The sequence below is a fragment of the Callospermophilus lateralis genome, chromosome 17 (assembly GCF_048772815.1).
Source record: "Callospermophilus lateralis isolate mCalLat2 chromosome 17, mCalLat2.hap1, whole genome shotgun sequence".
Classification (NCBI taxonomy): Eukaryota; Metazoa; Chordata; class Mammalia; order Rodentia; family Sciuridae; genus Callospermophilus; species Callospermophilus lateralis.
In genome coordinates, this window is record NC_135321.1 from 73112800 (window position 1) to 73135243 (window position 22444).

Consider the following 22444-nt stretch of genomic DNA (forward strand, 5'->3'; position numbering starts at 1 on the left):
GGCCCTGGGGGGATGAGGGCAGAGTGTGGGGTGGTAGGTTATGGGTAGGTTGGTTTGCAGTTGTAAAGAGCATTCTCAGGAGAGTCTTTTACTGTTTTTGGAAATTTACCATCCCTGAAAGAGGTAATCCCTCCAGGTTTTGCAAGGCACAGATGTCCAAGCATCAGAATATGGACAATAAAATGTACAGCTAACACAACTGGGTCTTCAATGCCTCATTCTGGAGTTATGTTCTGGAGACTCCAGCCCTGACCGCTTTCAACCCTCAAGGAGCCTCAGTCTCTCCTTCTCTGTGCCCTCCTCATGCATTCGACCACAGAGTCATTGTGAGCATTCATCATCTCCAATGGAAGACAGTTATGGTTTAGGTATGAGGTGTTCCCCCAAAAGCTCATGTGTGAAACAATGCAAGAAAAGCTTAGAGGTGAAGTGATTGGGTTAGGAGAGCTTTAACCTAATCAGTGCATTAACCGTAGATAGGTAGGATAGGAGTGGAGGAGATGGGCTGATGAGGGCGTGTCTTTGAAGTTCATATTCTGTCATCATAGACAAAATATGTCTCTCTCTCTCTCTCTCTCTCTCTCTCTCCCTCTCTCTCTCTCTCTCTCTCTCTCCCCCCCCCCTTCTCATGGCCATGTCCTGACCTGCTCCCTCCACCACACCCTTCTGCCATGATGTTCTGCCTCACCTCAGTCCAGAGCAATGTGACTGAGATACCTGAAACCATGAGTCCCCCAAACAAACTTTTCCTCCTCTAATTGCTCTTGTCAAGTCTTTTGTGGTCACAGCAGCAAAAATTTGACTAAACAGATACAGAGTGGGTACTGATGAAAAATAATTAATAAAGCAGGGTAAAAGAACGCAGGTTCCCGTTTTATCTGATAGAGATTGTGGTGGCTCTCGTGACTGATATTAATGACAAGCAGTGCCAGCCTGAGGTGTCGTTTTATGGGGGTTGGGAGGCCTCTCACAGTCATTTCCTTTTGAAGGTCTTATCAGCGTTCTCCAGGGTGGGACATGAGTTCTTTCCTCCGCCTGGTTAGTGTTTATGTGCTCTAGAAGGGAAGTGTCTCAGCCTTCCCCCAAGATGAGGTAACAATCATGGGAATTTGCCACAAATTCATGCTCTGGGTGCTTCAGGTCATTTACTTAAGGGGAAAGAGAACAAATGGATCACAAAGAAATATCCTGGCCAAAAATGTATTGGAAATGTTTAAGGAAGCACATAAAACACTTCACACCAAGGAGCAAAAACAGCTCACTCAAATGTGTGAAAAGCATAGAGAAATCAGGAACCTGGTACTCAATTATACATTTTACTCTTTTATTTTTGCCTAGTTTCCCAATCTGTCAAATTACTCAGCAACCTTAAATAGTTGGAACCTTAAATAGTTGGAACCAGGAGCATAGTAGAGGACTATTTTATAAATAAATTCACACACCGATGTTGACTGCATCCTTCATTCTTAACAAGAGAGCCCATGGATGATTTTGTGTGTGTGTGTGTGTGTGTGTGTGTGTGTGCTGTGTGAAGCCTTGCAGCCCACAGGAGGATTTAAGAAACCACAGGTAGATGGAACTCCAATAGTTAAAGTAATAGCAACAGTGAAGTGGCATCATAGCTCATTCAGAGTTGTGTGAATTCAGCATCACTTGGTCACCTGAAAGAGAATGAGGTCAGATGGGACCATACAGTTCCTTTTGGTTGGTTTCTGCATTGCCTAAGAGGGTTGGATGGTTTGGAGAGCTGAATGTGATTCTGCTTTGGCCCTGATTTCAGAACACATCCCTGTGTCCGACGTGATGCTTCTGAAGATTTAATTCTTCACTGTTGACAAAGTATATCCACAGTGTTTTGCCCATTTGATTCTCCCAATGACTCTGCGGGGGCAGATGATGGCAGAATTTTCACATTTCAGTGATTATGTAACATCAGCCACCAAGTTTAGGCTGCTTTTTTAATTATCAAGTTTCAGTTAAATTGATGATTTCTTTAGAGGAAGTCAAAGACGTTTTTGAGGATTCATAATTTCATTGTTGCTTGATGCTCTGAAGCCAAATCCAAATGCTGGCTCTGAAAGCAGGTCTTTTGGTTCCAAATGAAAAGTGTGTCCTTCACCGGTCTGGGTCTTTGTGATGCTTCACCCTCAGCCAGTCAGTCACCTGGGCCACTCAGAACATCCTCGGCCTCTGCGCTCCTCCTTCTAGCTGTTGCCTCTCCTGCTAAGACACAGTTTGGCATTTTATAGCCATCACTTGCACGTAACCCTCACAATAACCCCATGAGGTAAGTGGCATGGCAATGTGGGAAGAGCTTTGGCCTTGGAATCAGAAAGACCTTGTCTTCTAATCTCAGTGTTGTCCCTCCCTGGAAAGTTACTTACCATCTTGGAGCCTTCCGAAAAACAGTCATCACACTATCTACAGCAAAGAATTGTTGTAAGAATTCCAAGAAATGGCAAGTGTGGCATGCGCTTCCCAAATTATCATCAGAGCGGTACTAGCATCACCTCTATCCTCCCACAGGGTGTCCTGTGACACTGACTTCCTGCCTGTTTAAGAATAGATCGAGAATGTCATCAGCCTGGGTTATGGCGGGTCTTGAGTGGGCAGGCTTGAAATGGGAAGGGAAATAAATTTCAATGATTTTTCTCTCTGCAATTAGTCGTGCCTAAGTGATGAAGAGCCCTCACGTGGAATCTGTAAGCTCTTGAGGGTTCACAAGTCTCACTAGGTGGCCAAGATGGCTCGTGCCTGCACAGAGAGGAAATCTAGCTTTGCCGGGAATATTTAGTCAGTGCTGCTCACAGCCCGGGCAGTGGAGTTATAGCTCATGTGGTTCATGTCCTCTCCATGTAAACAGCAGGACAATGTTTGGTTCCAGTTCAAACAGTTTTCCCTTGAAGGCACCAGCTGACAGAGGCGGTGCTTAAGTGCAATGAAGATATTACAGATTCTCTAGATACAAGCTCTCAAGTTTGTCCTGAAATGTTTCAAGTTTTGAAATGTGCACTTAAGAAACAGGTAAATTCTGAATCCTTTAAGGGTTTCCAAATAGGGGAAGTTAAAGGCCACATCATTCAACCTCTTATAGGATGAAAAAGTAGGCATGCCACGTCATCTAGAGCCCTCTTTCCTCATTTTATGACTTTTCCTCCCTGCAATAAAATGTTAAGGGCTAATCTCTGGATATATTTTCCAAGAGAACAAAATTTTCCAAGTCACATGTGCATGTGCGTGTGCATGTGCACACACACACACATACACACACACACACACAAACACAGAGTGAAAATTAGGTGGTCATTTAGAAATAAATTCTAGTGGCGAGTTTTCAGTTCTTGTAGACAAGTGACATTAATGGAATGGGTCATGGCAGTAGCTCCTAAGTTACCTAGGAATTGGTAGCACAGGTTGGGTTTTCTAGAAGCAACTCCAGAAGGCAAACAGAGTTGGGTTGCGAGGTATGTAAATCAACACCTGCAAAAGGAAAGGAGGAGAGGTAGCAAGAAGCAAAGAGGAACTTCAGTAACCACGCAGACCAGACAAAGCAGCAGCCCGTCCTGGTGTGGACTCTGGAACCAGCACTGTCCATCAAAATAGCCCATGGGAGGCTGGAATGGCTGGTCACAGGATGTGAGTAGCATAGCTGAGGACAATCCCATAGAACTAGTAACTGGAAGCTGAAGACACTCACCACAGTAGGGTGAAAGCTCTTCCTTGAAGGGAAATCTGGACAGAACTGTGTCTGCCACAGCTGACTTTGTACATTTCCTTTTTAAAAAAATAATTATTTATTTTTTAGTTGTAGATGGACCCAATACTTTTATTTTACTTATTTATTTGTATGTTGCTGAGGATGGAACCCAGGGCCTCGAACATGCTAGGTGAGCAGTCCACCACTGAACCATAACTCCATTCCCTTATAGATTTCCTTTTTAATACTAAACAATTATTTGTTAAAACTGGGTTTATTACTTTCTTTTCTGGCTAAGATGGGATGCCAGGGATTGAATAAACCCTCCCTTTTGAAACAACAATGATAAACACAAAACCTATGCGTCAACGGTTTTGAAGACACTGGACCTCAGACTTTGAAAAACCGTAATTCCCAAGTTGGGAATCATAAGGTGAAGGTACAGTTGGCCCCTCCTTGCCACCGTGAGCTTCCAGGCCATGGTACTGTAAGAGGGGACTCATACATAAGTGAGAGTTTCAAAGATGGCGCTAAGAGTTGTGGAGGCCTAGGCAGTTAGAGCACATAGGACAGAGTCCAGAGAGGAGAGGGCTGCACAGAGAGAACCTGGAGACCAGGGGAGAGACAGCAGGTGTCCCTGAGCTCCAGTAGCACACTGATCAGCACATGTTTGTGAGGAGACTCTCCAAGCTCAGGGAAGGAACCAGATGAAAGGGTGGAGGGGCAGTGATTGGAGCTTAAACAGGGAGCCTGTCCCCATGAGCAAGACTGGAAAACTCATTACATGTGAAACATTAAGAGGAGTTCTGGGGGGGGGGGGTCTTGCCTCAGCAGTGCGGACTAATTGGCCCTTGACTGACCACTGCTGGTGGGCCCACTTAGCAAATAATGACAGCAATACCAGAAAAGATCAAACTCTTTCCAAGCAACTCGGCTGCATCCCAGAGCGAAATGTGTGATTTATAAGAGGCAAAAATAACCAGCACCAACAAAGTCAAAGTCACCATGTCTGGCATCCAATTAAAGATTATCAGGCAGGCAAAGAAAAAGGAAAACATGTCCCATAATGAGAAAGATAACCACACAATCAAAATCAAATCAGAACCTAGACAGATGTTAGAATTAGCAAAGACACTAAATGTATTATAATTATATCCCATATTCCAAGAAGTTAAAGACATGGAAGATTTAAAAATATTCAGGTTGAATTTGTAGAGACGAAATCCACAGTATCACAAAAAAATAGACCAAGTGGGATTATCAGCAGGTTACTCGAAGTGAAACAAATGATTTGTGAAAATGAAGCTATAACAATGGAAATTATACAAGGTGAAACAAACAAGAACATGTTACTTTTAAATTCAAGAGCACTAGTGAGTTGTGGAATGACTGCAAGTGTCCCAAATATATGGAGTAGGTAGAGTCCCTAAAGGAAAGGATAGGTCAAGGGAGGGAAAGATAATTATTTAAAGAAATAATGACCAAAGGTTTCCAAACTTAATAAAGGCTACGAAGTCACAGCCATAGGAATGGCAAAACTCAAGCACAAAAAGCACACTGAAAAACTGTACTAAGGAATCTCATATTCAATTTGCTGAAAACTAATAATAAAGAGAAAGTCTTGGTACTGGGGATTGAACCCAGGGGTGCTTTACCACTGAGCTTTATACCAGCTCTTTATATTTTGTGGTGCAGACTCTGGAACCAGCATTACCCATCAAAATAGCCCCTGGGAGGCTGGAATGGCTGGTCACAGGATGTGACTAGCATAGCTGAGGACAATCCCACAGAACTAATAACTGGAAACTGATGACACCCACCACAGGAGGTGAAAAGCTCTTCCTTGAAGGGAAATCTGGACAGAACTGTGTCTGCCACAGCTGACTTTATAGATTTCCTTTTTTAAAAAAATATTTTTTTATTTTTTAGTTCTAGATGGACACAACTTTGAGGCAGGGTCTCACTAAATTGTCTAGGCTGACCTCAAATTTGCAATCTTCCTGTCTCATCCTGAGCAGCTGGGATTATAGACCAGTGCCATCATAGTCAGGTGGCGTAGGAAAGGCATGTTATGTACAGAGGAACAATATAAAGATTGCATTAGATTTCTCCTTGGAAACAAGCCAATCAAGAAGACAATGGAGCAAAAGGAGTCTTAAAAATATGCACTAAAGAAAGATAGCACTCTAAAATTCTATATCTAGTGAAAATATCTTTTAAAAGTGAAAGTGAAACAAAAATATTTTCAAACATTAAAAAAAGAAAGAATTCATCACTCATAAGAAATGCTAAAGGAAATTCTTTCAGCAGAAGGAAATCTGGATCTACACAAAGGAATGAAAAGCACCAGAAATGGAAGTCATATTTTTTTCATATTATTTAAATCTTGAATAGATTACTCAAAATAATAATATATTGGAGGATTTATGAAATATATAAAAGTGTATGACAGGCTGGTGCAGTGGTGCACGCCTGTAATCCAAGCGGCTCCGGAGGCTGAGGCAGGAGGATCTTAAGTTCAAAGCCAACCTCAGCAAAATCGAGGTGCTAAGCAACTCAGTGAGACCCTATCTCTAAATAAAGTACAAAATAGGGCTGGGGATGTGGCTCAGTGGTCAAATGCCCCTGAGTTCAATCCCCAGTAACCCCCCCACCCAAAATGTATGACAGTTATAGGATAAAGACTAGGAGAGGCAAAATATAAGTATACTATTGTAAGGTTTTAATTTTTAAAGTGGTCTAATATCACTAGGTAGACTGGTGGTTGATGATGCATACTATATGCACTAAGGCTGTAAGCACCAGGCGACCAGTGTCGGAGGCAGGAGACAGAAAGCAATCCTCGGATCAGCAGCCTTTCCTTTATTCTGCAGCGCAGTCAATCCATCAGGCACGGGAGGGCTCATTTTCTGGGTATGAAAATGGTCCCCGGGGTTACAGAAGGAGTCTGTTTTGTTTTTTTTAAAAAATATTTATTTCTTTTAGTTGTACACAATGCCTTTATTTTTATTTATTTATTTTATGTGGTGCTGAGGATGGAACCCAGGGCCTCCCATGCTCCAGGCAAGCACTCTACGGCTGAGCCACAACCCCAGCCCAGGAATCTGGGTTTTATAGATTATAATGAGGGTGAATTAATCATTGGAGACTGCAGACATGCAGTTTGGACAGTCAGGGAACTAGTTGTGTAGGTTAAAATTTTAACTCTGGAGGGCAATTGTAAAAAGTTTTAAACTTGTTGTCACTGGGAAAATCTCACAACTCAGTGTTCACTGCTTATCTCTGGGACCCGCTCTTACCCTAGACCGTCACCCTTTACTTTTCTCCTTCCAGGACTCATTGGCTGTGGGAAAGGGTAAAAGTCCAGGGCCCAGTGACATTTTGCCTCCTTCCTTCAGGACCTGCTGTGGTTTGGGAAGGGGTGAATGTTTGTTTTTGGTGGAGATGCTGGGGGTGAACCCAGGAAGGGATGAAAGTCTGCTTTTTTCCTCAGGGCCCTTTGTTAATGTTTGGCTAATTTCCCTCCCTCCTCCTGAGCCACACTGCCCCTCCGTTTTTCTCCGAAAGCTTTCTTGTAGGAATATTATTTTCCATAACCTTTCAAAAGCAACCATCAAACTAAAGAAAGAGTCATATCTAGTAATCCAACTGTGTTAGCCTGTCATTCCTCTGATCAAAATACCTGACAAGGGCAGTTTAGAAGAGGGTTATTTTGACTGGCAGTTTCAAAGTTTCAGTCTGTGGTGGGCAATTCCATTGCCCTTGGCCCAAAGTGGGGAAGCACATCTTGGAAGGAGGCTGTGGTGAAGGAGCTCTGCTCCACTCATGGCAGCCAGGAAGTGGAGGGAGCAAGGGGAAGGGGTCATAGGGAAGAGAAACCCTTCCAGGGCACTCCTGCAGTGATCCACCCTCTCTACTCCTACCCCACCTGCCTTCAGTTACCCTCCAGTTAGTCCATTCAAACTGGGATGGACTAACTAGGTTCAGCTCTCATCATCCAATCACTGCATCTCTGAATATTCCTACATTAACATGGGAGCTTTTGGGGAACACCTCACATCCAAACTATAATACCGGCAAAGGAGATAAAGTTGAATCACAGAAAAGACATGGTTAATTGTAAAGAAGTTTAAAAAAGGAAGAAAGAAACCAAACCCTAGATTGGACAAATAGAAGCAAATAGCCAGGTGACAGAACTCAAACCTATCCAGATTGAAAACCACCTTAAATCAAAATGGTATAAACAGTCTAATTACAATAGTATTTTTCAGAATGAATAAAAATTAAGACATAACTATTCACTGCTTATCACAAATGCACTATAAATGTAATCACAAAATAGTTTAAATGTTCATAAAAATGGAAAAAGACCATGTTATTATGTTAGCACAACATAAATCCTAAGAAAGTAAAAATGACTCTTTGCTATTTGGCGTACAATTTATAATTATCAGGGCCCTTGCATTTTAATGAAGGGGTCAGTCAATCAAAAGGACATGCCAGATGATAAGGGACTATTGTGAACAACTTTATGCCAAAATTTCATAAATTCTGTAAGGGGCACAAACTATCAAAATTCACCCAAGAAGAAATAAATTACCAGAATATCTGTTTATCTGTTAAAGTTAAATTTGTAGTTTAAAATTTTCTCCACAATAGAAACTGAAGGCCCAGAGAGCTTCCCTGGTGAATTCTACCAAACATTTAGGGAAGAAGCAGTACACATAGAAACATCCAGAAAGTTGAAGATGTGACGTTACTTCCCAATTCTTTCTGAAAGACCAGTATTACTCTGAAACTAAAATCAGAAAAAGAAAATTACAATAACATTTTTTTATGAACATTGACATAAGAAATCTATAATAATTTTTTGGGGGGGTTTTAGTTTTGTTGTTGGATTTTGTTTGCTTGTTTTTTTTTTTTTTTTTTGATTCTAGGGATTGAACTGTAAATCAAATCCAAAATATACAAGAAGTTTAGCATATCATGACCAAGAGGGTTTATATCAGGAATATAAGGTTGGTTTAACATTCTAAAAACAATCAACCTAATTCATCATAGTAGTAAACTAAAAGTTTATGTTAAACATTTCAATAAACAATTTTTTTTTGGAAAAAAATCTAACATCCATTCTTGATAAAACTTCGGTGATTTGGGAATATCTCACACTCTGATTCTCCAACATCGGATGAGTTTTCAACAACTCAATTTAGTTGTAACCCACCTGATTCAGCACAGATCCCACAGGTTACAGGCTATCCCACGAGACTGCCCCATTTCAGATGCCAGGCACATGCCCCAGGTTGCCCCTATTCTTCTGTCCAACAGCTATAAACTCAGGAGATTCCCAACACTGCCTTCTCACTTTTGAGAATTTTCTAGAACAACTCATAGAACTCAGGAAAAGACTTTACCTTAGCTCACTAGACTATTATAAAGGATACAACTCAGGAGCATCCACATGGAAGTGATGCCTAAAGCAAGATGGGGGCGGAGGAGAGTGGTTCAGAGCCCCTTTATCTCTCTCAGGCACATACTGTATTAGTATGGGCTGCTACAGCAAAACACCATAAACTGGGTTGCATATCAACCGTGGACATTTATTTCTCAGTTTGGAGGTTCCAAGTCTAAGATCACAGTACTGGCAGATGGTTTCTAATGAGGACCTACTCCCTTGCATATATAGAAGTGAAGATTATAATTCCCTCTGAATCCAGTCTAGTGCTCGATTGTTAGTGATTGTGCTTAGCTCTTGATTTGGAGAGGCTCTTCTCACTAAGTGTCAATTATCACTCTTGTTGTGTGATGTATCCTCACAGGGTAAAAGGGGCAAACTAGCTTTCCGGGGATCTCTTTTATAAGGGCAGTACCCAATAGCAAGGACTCTACCTTTGTGACCTGATTATATTCCAAAGGCCTCACCTAATCTCATCACTTTGAGGACCAAATTCAACATATGCATGTGAGGGGAACGAAACATTCAGATCATAGCATTCTTCTTTTCCTGATCCCCCCGGAGTCCTTCCTTCTCACTTGTAAAATGCATTAGTTTCGTCTCAATAACCTAAAAGACTTAATTCATTCCAGTATCAACTCAAAAATCTAAGGTCCAGGTCTCATCTAAGTATCATCTATTATTTATCCTGAGGCAAATTGCTCTCCAGCTATGAGTTCATGAAATTAAAAAATTTAAGTGTTGCCAAACTACAATTCTGGGATAGACATACATTCTCATTCCAAAAGGGATAAATAGGAAAAAATAAAACAGGTCCCAAGGAAGACCAAATCTCAACAAAGCAAGTAACATTAAATCTTAATGCTAATTACGGGGGGTGTAGCTTGGTGGTAAAGTGCTTACCTAGCTTGTATGAGGCTCTGGGTTTGATCCCCAGCACCACCAATAGTTTTTTGTTGTTGTTGTCTTCTTTTTTATTTCTTTTATTTATTTTTCTTTCTTTCTTTCTTTCTTTCTTTTTTTGGCAGAAATGCTTTTGAACATTTTTTTTTCTTTGAGAGAGGGTCTCACTGTGTTGCCCAGGATGGCTGCAATCAACTGATCCTCTTGTCTCAGCCTCCTGAGTAGCTGGGACTACAGGCATATATCACTGTCTTCCATAAAGTCAGAAATCTTGATGCTCAATAATGATCTTTTTTGCCTCAGTGCTTGAACTTCTGTACCCACTGGGGTGGCAGCCCTGCATATGGCTCTGTGCCTGCATCGTGTGCCCATGGTTCTTCTGAGCTAGAATCATGCACAACTGGCTCTGCCAGTCTGGGGTCATGGAGGTAGCCCTATTACGATGGCCAACTAGACACTGTCCTCATGAGGACTCTCTGCAGTCTCCCCACACTTGATGGTGGTACCCTGTTGAGGTGGCATCCCGGAACTGTTCTGAGGGTTGTTCTTCTACCATCTTAGACAGTAGCTCCTGGTTTTTGTGTAGACGTTGAGCTAATCTTATCAGATGGTCCTTTGGTCATATCCTTGTTCTCTCCTGAACATGATTTTTCAATTTACAGTCCTGATCCGAATGAGAATTTTTTTCTTTTCTTTCTTTTTTCCCCCCTTAAATTGAATATAGGGCCTCACATATGCTAGGCAAGAATTCTACAACTGAGATACATCCACAGCCCTTTTAATTTTTGTTTCTTAAGACAGTATCTCACTAAACTGCTTAGACTGAATGTTCAATCCTGCTTCAGCCTCCCGAGTAGTTCAAATTACAGGTGTTTACCATTACAACTGGCTAGAGTCTTTAAATTTACTTCCCTTTGATTAATAATCTTGACTTTAAGTCATTCCTCTCTTCTTACATTTTATTGTAAGCAGCCAAGATTCAAGATTTACTGGATTCAGTTTATACCTTCAACAATTTGCTTGGAAATAGCTTCAGCTAAATATCTAATTTCATCCCTTATAGGTGCTACCTTCCACAAAACACCAGGACACAAACACAATTTAGCCAAGTTCTTTGTCACTTTGCAACATTGTTAAATAAGGGAAGGAGGGGAAAAGGAGGAAAGAAAGATAGGATGGCATCTGTCCCTTGTACTGCATGCAAAAATTAACTCCAACTAGATTATACACCTATAAACACCTAAAACTTGTAAAAGAAAATATAGGAGAAAAATATTTGCAACGTACATACCTGCTAAAAATAAAGACTACATAAAGAATTCTTAAAATTCAACACTAAGAGGACAAAAAAATCCAAAAAATGGGTAAATATTTTCACATTCTCTTCACCAAAAAAAACTACGGATGAAAAATAAGTACACAGAAAAACTATCATTAGGGAAATGTAAATAAATCCAGAGCAAGATTAGGCCATTAGAAAGGTTAGACCGTACCAAGTGTGGGCAAGGGTGTGAAGACACTGGAGCTCATACACTGTTGTTGGGAATGTAACAGTATAAATATTTTGGAAAATAGTTTGCAGTTTTAAAAAAAGTGAGACAAATGATTCAGTCATTCCTCTTCTAAGTTTTAAACATGTGAGAATAGGAAATGGCTATGAGGGAATAGGAAAGGGCTATGCAAACAGAGACTTGTACATAAAACTTTGAAGTAACATTTTAAAAATAATGAGCCAGAACTGGAAACAACAGAAATGTTCTGATGAATAGATACATGAATGGATACACATAAGCACCCAGAAATGAATCTGAAAATTTCTGAGTGTAAGAACCCAAACCAAAAAAAAGAGGGGGGGAATGGTTTCCATCTACAGAGAATTCCAGAAAGAGTAAACTAATATGCAATTACAGAAAGAAGGTCAGTGATTGAGGCAGGGAGGTCAAGATGAGTAAAGGAGGAAAATACAAAGGGGTGTGAGGAAACTTGGGGGAGCGATAAATTGGTTTGTTATCTTGATTGTAGTGATAGTTTCAAAATATAAAGTAAGTTTCAAAACTTATCAGATTGCATAGATTTTTGTATATTAATTATACTCAATAAAGCTATTTTAAAAATAGTGTAAGGGATATAAAGAATTGGACTTACTGAACTCTAGCAAGCATACAGTATTATCAGTAAATGATAGTATGCTTTTCTCATTCACTCATTCTTTCATTAATTCATTCATTTGTACGTTGTGGGCACCTGTCAGGTGCTAGACCCTACATGATGTTGATTTAGTGTACAACGGTGAGCAAGGCCCAGTTCCAGCTCAGGCAGCCCCCACAGCTCCCCTTCACCAACTGTGTTCGCTCCAAATCTGCTTTTTCTCCCTGTCACTCTGGATCCCTTCCTCATTTTTGACAGTGAGGCTTTAATGAGCTTCCCTGTGCTCACCCTGCTTCTCTTCGCAGCCAGTGCTGAGTAAACATAACAAAAAACCCCCACATTATTTCAAAATTTCATATAATGTTAGAATATATTTATATTGTACTACTTGAATTCTGATCCAAACTCTCATCAAATGAAATCTCAGTATGTTTGCAAAATAGTGGGTTGTATATATAGTAGTTCCTCTTTATCTGTGATTTTGCTTTTCATGGTTTCAGTTTTCTGTGGTCAAACACAGTCTGAAAAAGTTAAATGGAAAATTCCAGAAATAATGCCTAAGTTTTAAATTGGGCATCATTCTGAGCAACATGAAGAAATCTCATGCTGGCTCATTCCAACCCACCCTGAAGTGAATTGTCACTTTTCTGATGTGTCCACGTGGTGGACACTACCCACCCACTACTCACTTAGTAGCTGTCTCAATCAGTAGATCAACTGCTGTGGTATTTCAGAGCTTGTGTTCCAGTAACCCTTAATGTACTCCTGGCCCCAAATTACAAGAGTAGTAGATGCTGGCAATTCGGATACGTCAAAGAGAAATTATAAAATGCTTCTTTTAAGTATCATCTCACATCATTACAAGAAGAGGAAGGGCGAATACAATGGAGTATTTTAGGAAAAAAAAAACTACCTTCTTATACTTTTATTGTAGTGTATTGTTATAATTATCCTATTTTATTATTGTTGTTGTTATTGTTCCTAATTTAAAAATTAAACTTTTTCATAGATAGGTATTATAGGAAAAATAGTATATATAGGATTTGGTGCTATGCCCAGTTTCAGGCATCCACTGGGGTCTTGAAACATATCTCTCACAGTTAAGGGGAGAGGACTGTAGAATGGATGAGCCGATTACTGCCTGAGAGGGAAGAAGCATTAAGGAAGGGCAAAGAGGTGGATTTGTTAAGTGCCTGCTGCATGCCTGGCCCAGTGCCTAGTACTGCTTATTCACCAACTCCTTTAGTTTTCTTCAGATCACAGAATCCCATTTTTGACAAGACAGGGCTGCCCAGCTAGTAAGAGCCAAGACTCTGAGTTTGCATGACTTTGCCATGGGTGCATTTTCCTCTACATTGGCTGACCCTGTTAGGGAAGACCTGATCCTTGGGCTTTAGAGATAATCTGGAGACCACATATCCACCAGCCAGGGCAAGGCTATGTTAGCTGTGGGCAGATCTGGACTTTTTTTTTTTTTTTTTTTTTTTTAAGAAACTGGATAGATCTGAGATTTTATCCCCTTCAAAATTATATAGCTTATTTTTTCCATTTGATTATTCTTTCAATTAAGATCTACTTTTGCTGTAGCAGAAGTCCAGGAGCACTAACTAAAAAGTTAGGGGTTCTGTTTTTTCTTCGTGAAATGTCTCTAGGTGGGAAGTCAAAGCTGGCTGGCGTCTCAGCCATGTTGAATGCACTGTTTTTTTGCATAGGGTCACAAGATGCCTGTCACATGTGGGCATTGGTTTCATGGGCTCTGCAAGGAAATGGGAAGGGGTCCAGATTTGTCCCAGAAGTGCTGTCTACTTTCCAGGAGCTTTTCCAGAAGCCGCACCGTAGGATTTCTTCTGTTTCTATGGCACACCTGGTCACTTCAACTGTGAGAGAAGTAGAAAATGAAAGAGGTAAAAAATGGATACTGAGCAGGTGACCAGCAGCACCCATCAGCCTCAGTTCTCCCTGTCTCAGAGTGAGAGGAGCCTGTGGCCTGAAAGTAAGCCTTTTCTAACACATTCCTTTTCTCTTCCCAGGACATGGAGAGGCTCATTCAGGAACTTTCTGCTGGAATACAGACCGCGCTGGACACTGTGGGAAACTCCTGCTAAGTGGTAACCAGGGTCTCATTGCTGCCTTGAAAGAGCTGGAGCTGAAGCACTCCTTGAAGTAAGAAAGATTCCACTGGGAGTTCCAGGCCCACCACTGCCCTACCAGCAGAGGCAGGCGTACCTGTAGCAGCACAGAAATGCAATGCAGTCCCTCCACGAGCACAAGAGGCTGAAGGAGAGATGGGGAGGCTCACGGAGGGTGACGTGTGCACTTCAGGTGCCTGCTAAGGACAATGTGTCCATCAGAAACTGTAAGAGCTCACCAAAGGAATAGACATCACTGATCTGGTCCGGTCTGAGTCTGAGCAGGACCTGGCCACCACTGCTGCTGGACTCCTCTAGGCAGGGAAGGTAGGCAGAACCAGAACAGATGCTGGAGGAGATTCTATGCAAGTCAGTGTCGGGCTTGTTGTCAAAGCCAGATAAAGTAGCAAAGCTTTCTGGAAACTCATTTTAGGCCTGCTCTACTTCCTCCATCATGAGGGGTCCTCCATGTAGGGAAGTGGGCTTAAGGTAGGGAGCCAATGGTGTAAAGTCCTACTTTTGCCTCATTTTGGCTGCAATGCAACTTGAAAGATGCTAGACCTCATTTTTTTTTTTTTTTGTACAGGATATTGAAACCAGGGACACTTTACCAGCGAGCCACGCCCCCAGCACTTTTAATTTAATTTTATTTTATTTTGAGACAAAGTCTCACCAAGTTGCTGAGAGTCTCACTAAATTTCTGAGTCTGTCCTTGAACTTTCGATCCTTCTGTCTCAGCCTCCCTAGTGGCTGGGATTACAGGTGTGCACACCACCGCACCTGAAAGTAAGACTTCATTTCTTAAAAATAGAAAATAAAAGCTTTCTACATTGTGATTTCTCTCTTGATTTAGGTATATCTGCTCCTGATTGGTCATCTGAAGCTTCTCCTTATTTTTTTAATGGAAACCTGCTTAACTAGTTTGTTGCCAGATATTAACATAAAAGTCCTTCAACTAGTGAAAAATGCTAGGTGTGCCTGAGAGTTGAGTTCTTGGAGCAGCTGAGCAGAACAGCATTGGCTCTGATTACTTACTATGCATTTTAGCTCAACGGAGCCTCAGATACCAGAAATTACAATAGTAATGATTCCCCCCAAATGAAACCTTTGGCTAGCTCTTACGTTCTTTTTGTTCTTTTCCCATCACAATCAACTACAGTTGATTGAAAGCTTAGCATGCTCTAATAGGTACTCTTTATATTAATGAGTTAATTTTAATTCTCAGAATATCTGAGATGAAACATTATTTCCTTGTTATGGAGGAAACTCAGGGTCAGAGAATTTAAATAACTGGTCCAAGATCGCCCCATTATTTAAATGGTGAATCATGTGCAAATCCAAATCCACCTGGTTGATTGAGGTCTGCTTTCTTTCAGGGTACCCCATAATCTGAAGGCAGTACAGATTTGGAAATAACCCCTTAAAGAACACTGCTACAATTCTTCAGGAGGGAGGTCACTCTTCTAAAATCCAGTCCATTGGCTTTTATTAAACATCTATCATAAAGTTTAATGAACGTTTATGGAATACTTAGTGATTGCCTATTGTGTGCACAAGCATTGAATTCAATGCTTCACATATACTATATCACAAGAACCCCATTTCACTAGAAGAAGTAGGCATTAGAGTACCCACTGTACAAATACGAAAACCAAGACCCGAGGAGATCAGTTATTTGTCCCAAATCATCTGGTAAATGATGGAAACACGGGTTCTGATTGTTATTCACAAGTCCATTCTCCTTCTAACCTCCTTGCTGTTAGTCACAATTGCAGTTGCAAGAGACAGGAATTCCATCCCATTCCTGCTTGGAAAAGAGGGAACTGTGTCCACTGATTCTCACTGGAGAAAGACTAAGGGGGCCTCTGAGACTCCTAGGTGCAGGGACTAGCCTCCGTAACAATCCCTCTTTCTGCTTTTCATCTCTGTGTCTCAGTCTTGCTTGTTCTCTTTCCTGAGGATCAGCCTTGTCTCACCTATCATTACAGGTTGGCTGAGAATAAGGAGACTTTCTTCTCCCAGTTTATGTTTAATACATTCCTAGGAAGAAACTCTGATTGGCTTCATTTAGGCACTGACTGAGACGGATCAACCTGGGTTACTTGTTTACCTCTATAACTAAGGTGCCAAGATTAACAGCCAAGACCAAAACTCCAAGTCTGAAGTGGGGCAGGAGCAGTGCTCTCAAAGAAGAGGCTGTGCTTTGAGTCCAGAGGACGCAATCTTAGATGACATCAGGGGCAAGGCCTGTAATAAAAATGAAGCCGGGTCAGCAGTGGCTATGACAAATAGCAGGGCCCACACTGTACATAAAGAAAATATTGTCATGTTGGAATGCAGCTGGAGTGTAGCCAGAGATTCCAATTTTTTTTTGAGAAAAGCAAGAAGTCCAGTTTCTTTTCATTAAATGTATTGATTCTTTAGAACTGTCAGCTAATTAAAAATAGATTTGAAACATTACGTGGGTGTAACAAAGCACTTCTGTGAACCAGATGTGACTCCAGGCCATGACCAGTTTGCAAACCTCTGCTTGAAGTAGATAATAAATGTCCACTCCACCCCAGGGATGCTCCTGAGGGGCATTTGCTATGCCTGAGGTCTTTCTGCCTGTGAGTTTTCCCCTTTTCTTCTGTGACTCCTCAGGAGGCACCACTTCCAAGCCTAGAAAATAGGAGGCTCCTGGAATCATGAGAGTTGGAGTGGTTTTGGAAGTCATCACCCTGTCATCAACCTCATGGTTAATACATTTCCATGCTCTGTATTAAGGCAAGGGACAGCTGGTACAGGAGACCCAGTGTATTAGCCAGGGTTCTCCAGAGAAACAGATCCAACAAGATACATAGAAGGTTCTCAGCCTAGGAAGGTTCAACTTATGATGAGGTCATTGGGCCAAAACACCATCATGAGCTGAGGAACATCTGTGCATGTGTATGTTCCTGGCTCATTTTGAGGCCATAAAGCCCCACATACTGTCATCTGCAAGCTGGAGACCCAGGAAAGCTGGTGGTATAGTTTGAAGGCCTAGGAATAGGAGGGCCAACAGAGTCCAGTCCAGCCTGAGCCCAAAGGCCTGAGAACCAGGGTGCTTAGGGCAAGAGAACATCCATGGATCCGCTTCCAGGAGGCAGAAGAAGTTCAATCTTCCTCCACCTTTTTGTCCTATCAGCCCTCAATGGACTGAATGAGGACCAAGCATATTGAGGAGGCTCATCTGTTTTCTTCAGCTAAGAAATTCAAATGATAAACTGTTTCGGAAACACTGTCATAGACATACCCAGATACAACTTTAACCAGGTATCTGGGCACCTTATGGCTCAGTCAAGTTGATATATAAAATTCATCATCATGCCCAGGAATAAGGGCAGAGTCTAACCTATGAAAACTGAGTATCTCGATGTCGTGTGATGAGTGTAGGGCCAGAGGGTATCAGGCACACTTAGATGGGGGAGGGAGCTGAGGCAGGGAGGAGGTCAGAGAAGTTTCCAAAAGTATGCATGTTTTACCCTGGTTATTTTAGTTGCAAAAAATACAAATTTAAGAAGTTTGTTTTTACTCTAAGATTTCATCTCACAGATGAAATTTATCAGTCAGAATGACACTTATCAAGAATACAAACAACAATAAATGTTGGTGAGGATGTGGGGAAATGGTGCACTCTTACATTGCTGGTGGGAATGCAAATTGGTGCAACATTTTAGAAAGTGATATGAATATTCCTCAGAAAATGAAACCACCATTTGACTCAGCTAGCCCACTTCTCAGTTTATACCCAAAGGACTTAAAATCAGCATACTACAGTTATGCAGCCACCTCAATGTTTATAGCAGTTCAATTCACGATAGCTAAACTATGGAACAAACCTAGGTGCCTTTTAACAGATGAACAGATTATAAAATGTTATATATATATATATATATATATATATATATATATATATATATATACACACACACATACAAACACACACACATATGTATGCATGTGATGGAATATTGACAGCCTTAAAGAAGAATAAAACTATGGCATTTGCTAGTAAATGATGAAACTGGAGAATATCATGCTAAGTGAAATAAGCTAATCCCAAAAAGCCAAAAGCCAACTGTTTTTTTCTGGTATGCAGATGATAATTCACAATGGGGGGTGGCTAGGGAAGAATAGAGTTACTTTAGATTAGGTAGAGGGGAGTGAAGGGAGGGGAGGGAGTATGAGGGTAGAAAGGATAATAGAATGAATCAGACATTAGTACCCTATGTACATATATAACTATATGACTGATATGATTCTACATCATGTACAACCAGAAAAATGAGAAATTATACTCCATTATATATGATGTATTAAAGTGCATTCTATAGTTATGTATAACTAATTAAAACAAATTGAAAAAATTTTTTAAAAAGGCATGTTTTGCCTAGTTCTTTCCTAAGGCTGCATATATGAGTGGAGCAGGAATCATAAGATAGAAAGGACTCAGCAATGTGGGCTTTGCTACTCTTGGAATTTCAGCTACAGAAATTTGTCCTGGGACTCGATATCCGTATCTCTGCCCAATTCTCCCCCGAGCACACCCAGCAGCGTCTCCCTGGTTTCCGCCTACTTTCTGTTGGTCCTGACTGTCTCACAGCCTGGACTTCCCCTCCAGGAAAAGAGGGGGAAAGAGGGCAAGTCTTTCCCTTGGAGAACAGAACCCAGAAACCTCACCCAATCTTGCAGGCTACATTCAGTGAATAATTTATGCCTGTGACACCTAAAAGCTGGTTTTCTATTTAGTACAGAAAAAGGAAACAATGGATATTGGGGAACAACTGATAGTCTCTGGCATAGCTTTTATTTTTATGTTTTTCCCCCAATTATTAAAGCAATAAATAGTGCCAGAGTCTAGAAATGTATAAAGACAATAAGAACTATGAGTAATTCCAGAGTTAATTGTTTTCAAGTTTATGGGATCACATCATACATGTTTTTATGATCTTATTTCTCATTTAATAGTCTACCCTGAGAGTTTTCCTTAGTCAACCAACGTAGATCTATATTACTATTATAGTTCCTTTAATGGCATGTTTGAATCCTAATTTATGCAATTACCTATTGTGAACTAGGAAATGATCTGAAGTGATTGTAAACAAATGATGAATAGCCTGTGGAGGAATATTTGTACATTTGTTTTTGTTTTCTAGGCATAAATCTTAGCAAAAATCTTAGCAGGACCCAACTATTGGATTAAAAGAAATGTACTTTTTAAAGATTCTGATTTCTGCTGCCAAATTGCCCCCAGAGAAATAATTTTACATTTCTGCCTCTTACATTTCCTTCTGAAATGCCACTGATCAACTAAGAGATGAGAAATTTTTCATTTTTTTAAACACTTGTATTCAACTGATTTCCTTCTTTTCTTTTTTGGTACCAGGGATTGAACCCAGGGGCACTTAATCACTGTTATGGGTTAGATGTGGTGACCCCCAAAAGCTCACATGTGAGACAATGCAAGGAGGTTTGGAGGAGAAATAAATAGGTTATGGCCTTAACCTAATCAGTAAATTAATTCCTCATGGGAGTAAATGAGGGGTAACTGGAGGCTGGTGGGGTGTGGCTGAGAGGAGGTGGTTCATTGGAGGCACTGCTATGAGGTATACATTTTGTATCTGGAGAATGGAGTCCCTGTTTCCTGTCATCATGTCAGCTGCTTCCCTCTGCCACACTCTTCTGCCATGACCTTTTGCCTCACCTTGAGTCCTGAGGAATGGAACTGGCCTTCTTTAGGCTAAGACCTCAGAAACTGTGAGCCCCTAAATAAACCTTTCCTCCTTTTACAGTTGTTCTGGTTGGTTCCTTTACACACAGCGGCAAAAAAAGCTGACTAAAACAACTACTGAGCCACATCCCCAGTCTTTATTTTTATTTTAAGACAAATAAGCTGCCTATGGCCTTGCTAAGTTGCTGAGGCTGCTTTTGAACTTGCAAGCCTCCTGTCTCAGTCTCCTGAGTCACTAGATTACAGGCACATACCACTGTGCCTGGCCTTAGAAAATAAAGATAGACATCTTTTCACATTTATTGGTGATTTTCATTTCTTCTTGTGTGAATCAAAAGTTCATCTGTTTTGTTTACATTTTAACAGACTGTTTATTTCTTTTGCTCTGGGAGACAACTCAATTCATATATTAAGCTAACATTAACACATAGTACTTGTATGAACCAAGAACTGTTCTAAGTAGTTGTTTATTCATTTAGTTCTTTCAACAGACCTATAAGGTAAGTATTATTATAATCTCTATTTTATATAAGTGTTTGAGGCACAGAAAAGATACCCAATTTGCCTAATGGTAAAAAAACATATTGCAGGGCTAGGGATGCGGCTCAGCCCGTAGAGTGCTTGCCTTGCATGCACAAGGCCCTGTTGGAACTCCCCAAGCTGAAGACTGTTCCTGTCATCCAAATACCTAACACAATGTTAGGGTGACATTAAATGGAGTCTGTCTACCGCACAACCCCCATCTCTCCTGAGCACATCTTCCTCCTCTGGTGGTGTCCTCCTTCAATCCTACCCATCCTTCAGTTTGGGCTCATTTTCCTCCTCTAGTTTCACGTTCACTCTCTCACAATCCACTTGGGCACTGTAAGTACCAACACCTGAGATCATAAATGCAAGTGGTTGCTAAAGCTTAAGGCGCCCCCCCCCCGCCCCCTCCGCCTTGTTCTATTACAAATCAGCCTCAAGTTTGCCTTGGTTGCATAAGCTACCTACTGTGTGCAGTAAATTAGGGCCAGGTCTTGAAACGACCAACCAAGAACTGGCAGAGACCTTAAGGAGCACTTCGGAGATTTCTGGAGTCCTCGTATGAAAAGTTAAAAGGCCACAGAAGAACTGTTTTTGACCAATTTTAAAATAGGAAAATTACGGATTGGAGCTCTTGAAGACAAAAAAAATTTAGAACATGTAAAAAAAAATCATAAAAAAACTTAAAGGGATAAAAGGTGGAATGTTGGGCGACATAATTACTTCATTTGTTTCATTTGACAAATGGGAAAAACTGAGGCCACGAGAGAGGGCTTGCCCGCGTCTTTCCAAAGCACTGAGTGCACCAGGCTTGAGCACCGAGCGCGGGAAGCGCACGTGCTAAACGCCCGAAGACCCGAGCAACAGCCCTCCCGTCCCGCCCCGCCCCGCCCCGCCCTCTCTGCGGCCAGGTAACGCGACCTATCCATCACGCGCGGAGGGCGGGCCCGGGAGGACACCGGCCCCGCCACTCTCCCGATCCTCCAATAGGAAGGGAGGTTCTAGCCAGGGTGGGCGGGCCAGGCCAGCCTCCTCTGTGGTAGCCGCCCAGAGCGGGGTGGGCTCAGTTGCCACCCTCCAGTGAGGTCCGGAGAGCCCGGCTCCACTGAGGCGAAAGGGTGAGGTCCCCATCAGTCAGAAGGCCCCGCCAATGGGCTCCTGCGCCGCCCGTGGTTTCCGCCCCCGCCTCGGCCTCCGGGCGCCCGCGCTGCTTTCCCTCAGGCCGCCGCGGAGGCGCCCGCCCGCATCTCCATCCGGGTCCTCGCGCGCTGCTCTCCGGGCGCGGCGGTAGGCAACGGCGGGCGCGAGGTCCGGGCCATCCTTGCGGCGGCGGCGAGCGGCTTTCTCCGCGAGCCTGAGGTGGGTACGGCGGGCAAGGCAGCGAGCGCAGGGCCGTCGCCATTTTATTTCCCTCAGACTCGCGGCGGCAGGCAGGCAGGAGGGGAGAGTTATGCACCGGCCCGACGCGGCCTGAAACCCGTGGGGCAGCCAGGCGCCCTCCCGTGGACGGGTGGGTCCGAGGTGGGCGGCCAGCGGAGGCTGCGGGTGCCCGGGACGCGGGCGGGGGAGGGGTGCCGCGTGGCCCTGGCGGCCCGGCCCCAGCCCCCTCCGCTTCCCGCCCAGCTCCTTACCGACGGGGCGGGGGAGGGGGGTCATTCTTCACATTCCTTACCCCGCCCCTCCCCCCGCTTCAATCAAACTTGGGGCGGGCGGAAGTTCCGCCTTTTGGCTGGCCCCCGTTGGCTGGCGCAGCCTCCTGCTGTGGCGTGACTGGCTGTGGTTGCTGCCAGGTCTTTATGACGTCACTTCCGCTATCAGGTTTGTGGGCCGGGGAG